The sequence below is a fragment of the Silene latifolia genome, chromosome 11 (assembly GCF_048544455.1).
Source record: "Silene latifolia isolate original U9 population chromosome 11, ASM4854445v1, whole genome shotgun sequence".
Taxonomy (NCBI): Eukaryota; Viridiplantae; Streptophyta; class Magnoliopsida; order Caryophyllales; family Caryophyllaceae; genus Silene; species Silene latifolia.
In genome coordinates this window covers 39,592,408-39,597,947 of record NC_133536.1, presented here as the reverse complement: position 1 = coordinate 39,597,947, position 5,540 = coordinate 39,592,408, and the positions used below count along the sequence as shown (strand labels likewise).

Sequence of the window (5,540 nt, the reverse complement as noted above, 5' to 3'; positions counted from 1 at the left end):
GTTTTATCTCAATATTTTTTTTTATTAATAGAATGGGATAAACCCAGAGACTTACAGCGAGTAGAGTCTCAAACGAGATATAAAAGCCAATAAAACAACAAAACCCAAAGAACATAATCACTAAAACAGAGAAAACAACACAAAACATGGTGATATTAAAAACAGTCAGCTCCCAAGACGAAGATTCATCCGCCGCACTGTTCTCCTTCCACGATCTCATCGCTTTGTAAATGGTTCAACTAGTCAAAAACCTGCAATTTCAAAAATTTTCTAACTAAACCATTCACAACCAATCCAACTCAAGAAGTCCAACAATCCCAGAAGCGGGTGCCAAGACCCTGCAAAAGCTGATGAACTACTTTACATGCCATAGCTAAATAAGAAAGTAGAATGATACAAACCCAAAATGGAAAAGGGAGACATATGTCCTTTCAAATTATATACAAACCAAAAGTTAAAAGGTTATATACATAACCAAAAGATAAAAGGTTTCTACAAAAGAAAACCAAACTAGGTCCAAGGTTCCTTGCTCACTAGCTCGTCTGTGACCCCCAACAAAGCATCAACAACCTGTCAATCGCATTTTATACAAACACGAAAGCCACAATTCGGTGGGGAGTAACTTCGAGTCCTCCCGACCTACGAATCGTCAAAATTAATGTAACATGTAATGTAACATGTAAACAATTTGATAAACCATTTACTTATCATGTATTCTAACAAATGACCCCTAAACTGACCAAACTAAACTATCATGTGAATCATATAACAAATAGTAATCCAAACTTTATCAATCAGAACCGCTTACATCTCACCTATTACGAGTTCATAAAATCACCATACAAGAAAGGACAATATATCAGAGACAGGCATAAGTTCTTAGCACCGTCAATAGTCACTTTGTAACTCGAGTCTATACCACGAGGTAGGGAAGGTAATCGAACCGGTATCTTGGCTCAGCGGTTAATATTAATAAAACATGGCCAAGACACAACACAACCCTAGCCTAAAATCAAGGCAGACCTAGACATGCGGATACACACCACCGCACCCAAGACCCACAACTTTTTTTTTAAAACAAAGTGAAGTGAGTACCCTAAGGACACCACCGAAGGGTTGGCTAGTACTTAAGCTGACCACTTACTATCAAAATAAGTAACTGAGGTCATGCCCCAACTTGGATAAACATCCACTAGTCAGGAACACAAAGGCTATCAAGCAGTGAACATATACTCGTCAAAGACTATAGAGACCTATCTATGATGAAGGCCGAAGTACTCACCTAGGACCTAGTCCCAGCTAGTCCCAGCTTGAATACTTTAGCCCACACCACACAAGACTCACCACACAAGTCAAGTAAGACACCCACTTAACCTCAAGAGGGCAAAAAGTCCTACTTACCAACATAAATTCTAACATTCTATCATGTGAAAGGCTATATAATTGTCTATTCAGCATACAAATCCAACAGTGTCCTCAATAAGAATTCAATACTAACTTCCAATTCTAGCAATTTTAACAATATTAAAGGCTTTAGGGCAATCTAGGGCCATTACTACAAAATAAGAAGCTATTTAAATTCAACTAACTAAATAAGAAGCTATCTAAATTCAACTAACTACACATGTGAAATAGAGATATAATAAATGGCCTAAAACAAGAAAAAGGCCGATTATCTAATTCATTCAACCGAATTTTTACCCGTAACCCCTGACCTGCGGCAGTGCGGGTCAAATTATGGTGACCAATCACCCAATTAACTGACATCGCATCAGTCAAAGGGACTAAGGCTCAGTTTTCGGCACAATCAACAAAACATTACAATTTATCGCTATAAAATTCATTTTGAGCCTATTAATTACAAATTCATTTTGTAAACTATCCTAACATGTGATAACTATTAATATAAGCATAGTTTTACCATTAACATAATTTTTATTACTTATATGATTCAATTCCTAAAGTGTACTCATACTAACTATGTCATTAATAACCCTTAAATGACAAATTTTGCATGGAAAACCGCGAAACAAGCAACGGACCGACCCGGGCCAACCATGGGCTAGCCGTGGGCCTGCCACGGGCCTGCCGGCCTGCTGCCCGTCCCCCTACACCACCATTTTTCTCCATTTTTATTTAGTAAAAGACCGTCTGAACATTAATTAATCGTTCCCAATTCAACTTTGTTAATTTAAACTAACAAAAGGCATAATTTAAGCATAGTTTAAGCATGAATGCAACAAATTTATCATGTGAAACTACTACTCAAACAAAAATTCACCAAACACACAAAAATCAAAAACATGTGACGATAATTCGTCGAGTAACTCGAAATATGTTACCTTAAGCTAGAAAAAAGAGCAATTAGCACCTCAAACCCAAACCCTAACTAGCAACTATCCGCTATCTTCAATAATATACGAGTCCCCAAACTCGTCTTCCAATCCTTCACCTAAATAAACAATTAAAACACAATAATAAGCACATAAAACCGAATTTCCGAAAATTGGTCTTAAAACAACTTAATGAAAACTGAAATTAGAACATACTAAGTTGTAGATCTCGGCGAGGGGATTCCGGAAAGGTAAATTTCGTGAAAAACCGCTAAGAAACGAAGAATTTATGACGATTTTGGCTTGAAATTGAAGTAAAATGGTGTTTTGGTAAAAGGAAGAGTTGAGGAAGATGAAGGAAAGACCAAATCAGAAAAAAAAAAAAAGAAAAGAAAAGGGGAAGGGGGCTGGTCCGTGGGAAAGGGAAGAGGAAAGGAGAAGAGCGGGATTTTTAGTCGGGATTTTTACGAGTCGGGTTTGACCCGTTTCGATAATAATTAAAACCGTAGGTCAAACGCAAATTCCGTCAAGACCAAAGTTCTTAAACACGAGATTACAATAAAATTGAGTATTCATACGACCCATTTCCAATTTCGTTTACCCAACGTTCAAAAGAATTGTCACTTACCCCCCGATACGCCTTTATTTCGAAATAAAAAGTTTTACACGGTTTAAACTATTTTTAAACATTTCAAAACTATCAAAATAAATACATTTCTTCAAAATATAATAAAATTATATTTCTTTGAATTATTTTTACTTTAAATACATTAATGTCAAATTTTACTTGATTAATTAATTATTTTCGAAATATATTAACGGTCCGAAATTTACGGGGCGTTACAATCACCCCTCCTTTTAAAAAGTTTCGCCCTCGAAACTTAGAAGGAGAAATTATAGTTATAAGAAAATATAGGTATCTTTTCAATGAAACGGTGATACTCTTGTTGATCAGACAAGAACATCCATATTCATATCAAGATATAAAAATATTTCTACACCAATAAATGAGAAAACCCATTATTGGGACGTCACCAACAACGAGATTCAACATTCACTAATGTTAAAACCATTGAAAATCATACAAGCATTTTCAAACTTTTAGTTTAAAATTCTATAGTAAGAATACTATCTTTACTAATTATGATTATACAAGGTTTAGAAACTCGGAAAAAGAGTAAGAAAAGGAATACCTTACGAGAATAATTCAGGATATTTAGCTAACATAGAAGCTTCAGTCTCCCAAGTCTCTTCTTCGACATTTCCACAACGCCAAAGAACACGGACTAGAGGTACAACTTTGCTCCTAAGTTGCTTGTTGCCTTTGTCAAGAATCCGAATTGGCCTTTCTTCAACCACCAAGTTAGGCTCCAATTCAAGAATTTCTTCTTGGATGATATGGCTAGGGTCACTAATATACTTCCTCAATTGAGAAATATAGAAGACATTGTGAACCTTGCTCAGATTTGGGGGCAATTCTAAACGGTAAGCAGCTGGACCAATCTTTTCAATCACCTGAAAAGGTCCAATATACTTAGGGCTCAACTTCCCTTTAACGCCAAACCGTTTCACCCCTTTCATAGGTGACACTTTAAGGAATACTTGATCATCAACCTCAAAGGAAAGTGGTCGACGACGGACATCAGCATAGGATTTTTGACGGTCCTGAGCGGCTTTCATCCGCTCCCGAATGATCTTAACTTGTTCAATGGACTCGGTCACCAAATCAGGTCCTAACATTGGAACATTTTGGGTTTGATCCCAACAAACAGGAGTACGACATTTCCTACCATACAGAGCTTCATATGGTGCCATTTGAATGGAAGCTTGATAGCTGTTGTTATAAGAGAATTCAACCAGAGGTAAACATTTCTCCCAAGAAGTTTGGAAATCTAAAGCACAGGCACGAAGAAGATCCTCTAAGGTTTGAATTGTTCTCTCAGTTTGACCATCAGTGGCGGCATGAAAAGCAGTGCTCATTAATAGTTTACTACCCAAGGCCTCCTGTAATGCAGTCCAGAAACGAGAACAAAATCGAGGATCCCGATCTGAAACTATATCTTTAGGAACCCCATGATAGCGCACTATCTCATCCACATAGGTACGAGCTAGAACTTCTAAACTCCAGGTCTCTTTGATGGGAATAAACCGAGCACATTTAGTCAATCGGTCCACAACCACCCAAATAGCATTCTTCCCAATGGAAGTCCTGGGTAAAGCCATCACAAAATCCATGGATATAGACTCCCATTTCCAAAGAGGAATATCCAAGGGTTGAAGTAAACCCCCGGGCTTTTGATGTTCTATCTTTACTTTCTGGCAGGTGAGGCATTTACTGACATACTCCATAACTTCAATCTTCATCCTAGGCCACCAGAATTGTAATCTCAAATCTTTGTACATTTTGGTACCTCCCGGATGAATGGAGTAAGGAGAGAGGTGTGCTTCATTAAGAACTCTTTTTCTCAAATCAGCTGCACTCGGAACATAGATTCTACCATGATAACGGAGATACCCATCATCATCAATCTTACAATCCTTTGCTTGCCCAAGTTGAATTTTAGCTCGAATGGATATGAAAGTAGGATCATTAGGAAGGCAAGTACGGATCTCAAGGTGGAAGTCAGGTTCAGCTGACATGGCATCAAGATGATAAGAGCCCCTTTTTACAAGTCTTACTCCCAATTTTTGAAGTTCTAAAGCAAGTTCAGGAGGTAAGTCCCGAAAAGAATTCAAAGAATGACAGGATTTTCTGCTAAGAGCATCAGCCACCACATTAGCTTTTCCTTCATGATATATTAGGTTGGCATCATAGTCATTCACCAATTCTAACCATCTTCTTTGTCTCATGTTCAACTCTTTTTGGGTAAAGAGATATTTCAGGCTCTTGTGGTCGGTGTAGATGTTGCAATGGACTCCAATGAGGTAGTGTCTCCAAATCTTCAAAGCATGTACTACCGCAGCTAACTCAAGATCATGAGTCGGGTAATTAACTTCATGAACTCTAAGCTGTCGAGAGGCATAAGCAATGACTTTCCCTTTTTGCATCAAGACACAACCTAAACCATGCTTAGAAGCATCACAGTAAACATCAAAGTCCACTCCTTCTTCAGGTAAGGTCAACACCGGAGCGGTAGTCAACCTCTTTTTCAATTCCTGGAAGGCATTTTCACATTCTTCAGACCACACAAATTTAGACTCTTTCTT

At 37.7% G+C, this 5,540-nt stretch overlaps 1 long non-coding RNA gene across 1 annotated transcript; it reads right to left on the bottom strand.

The window, feature by feature from the left end:
* Nucleotides 1–253: 253 nt before the first annotated feature.
* LOC141614802 (uncharacterized) lies at nucleotides 254–2,707 on the bottom strand. Its single transcript, XR_012529379.1, has 3 exons — nucleotides 2,550–2,707; nucleotides 2,343–2,452; nucleotides 254–570 (listed from the first exon to the last, which is right to left on the bottom strand). It is a non-coding gene; the product is annotated as an uncharacterized LOC141614802 (long non-coding RNA).
* Nucleotides 2,708–5,540: the final 2,833 nt, after the last annotated feature.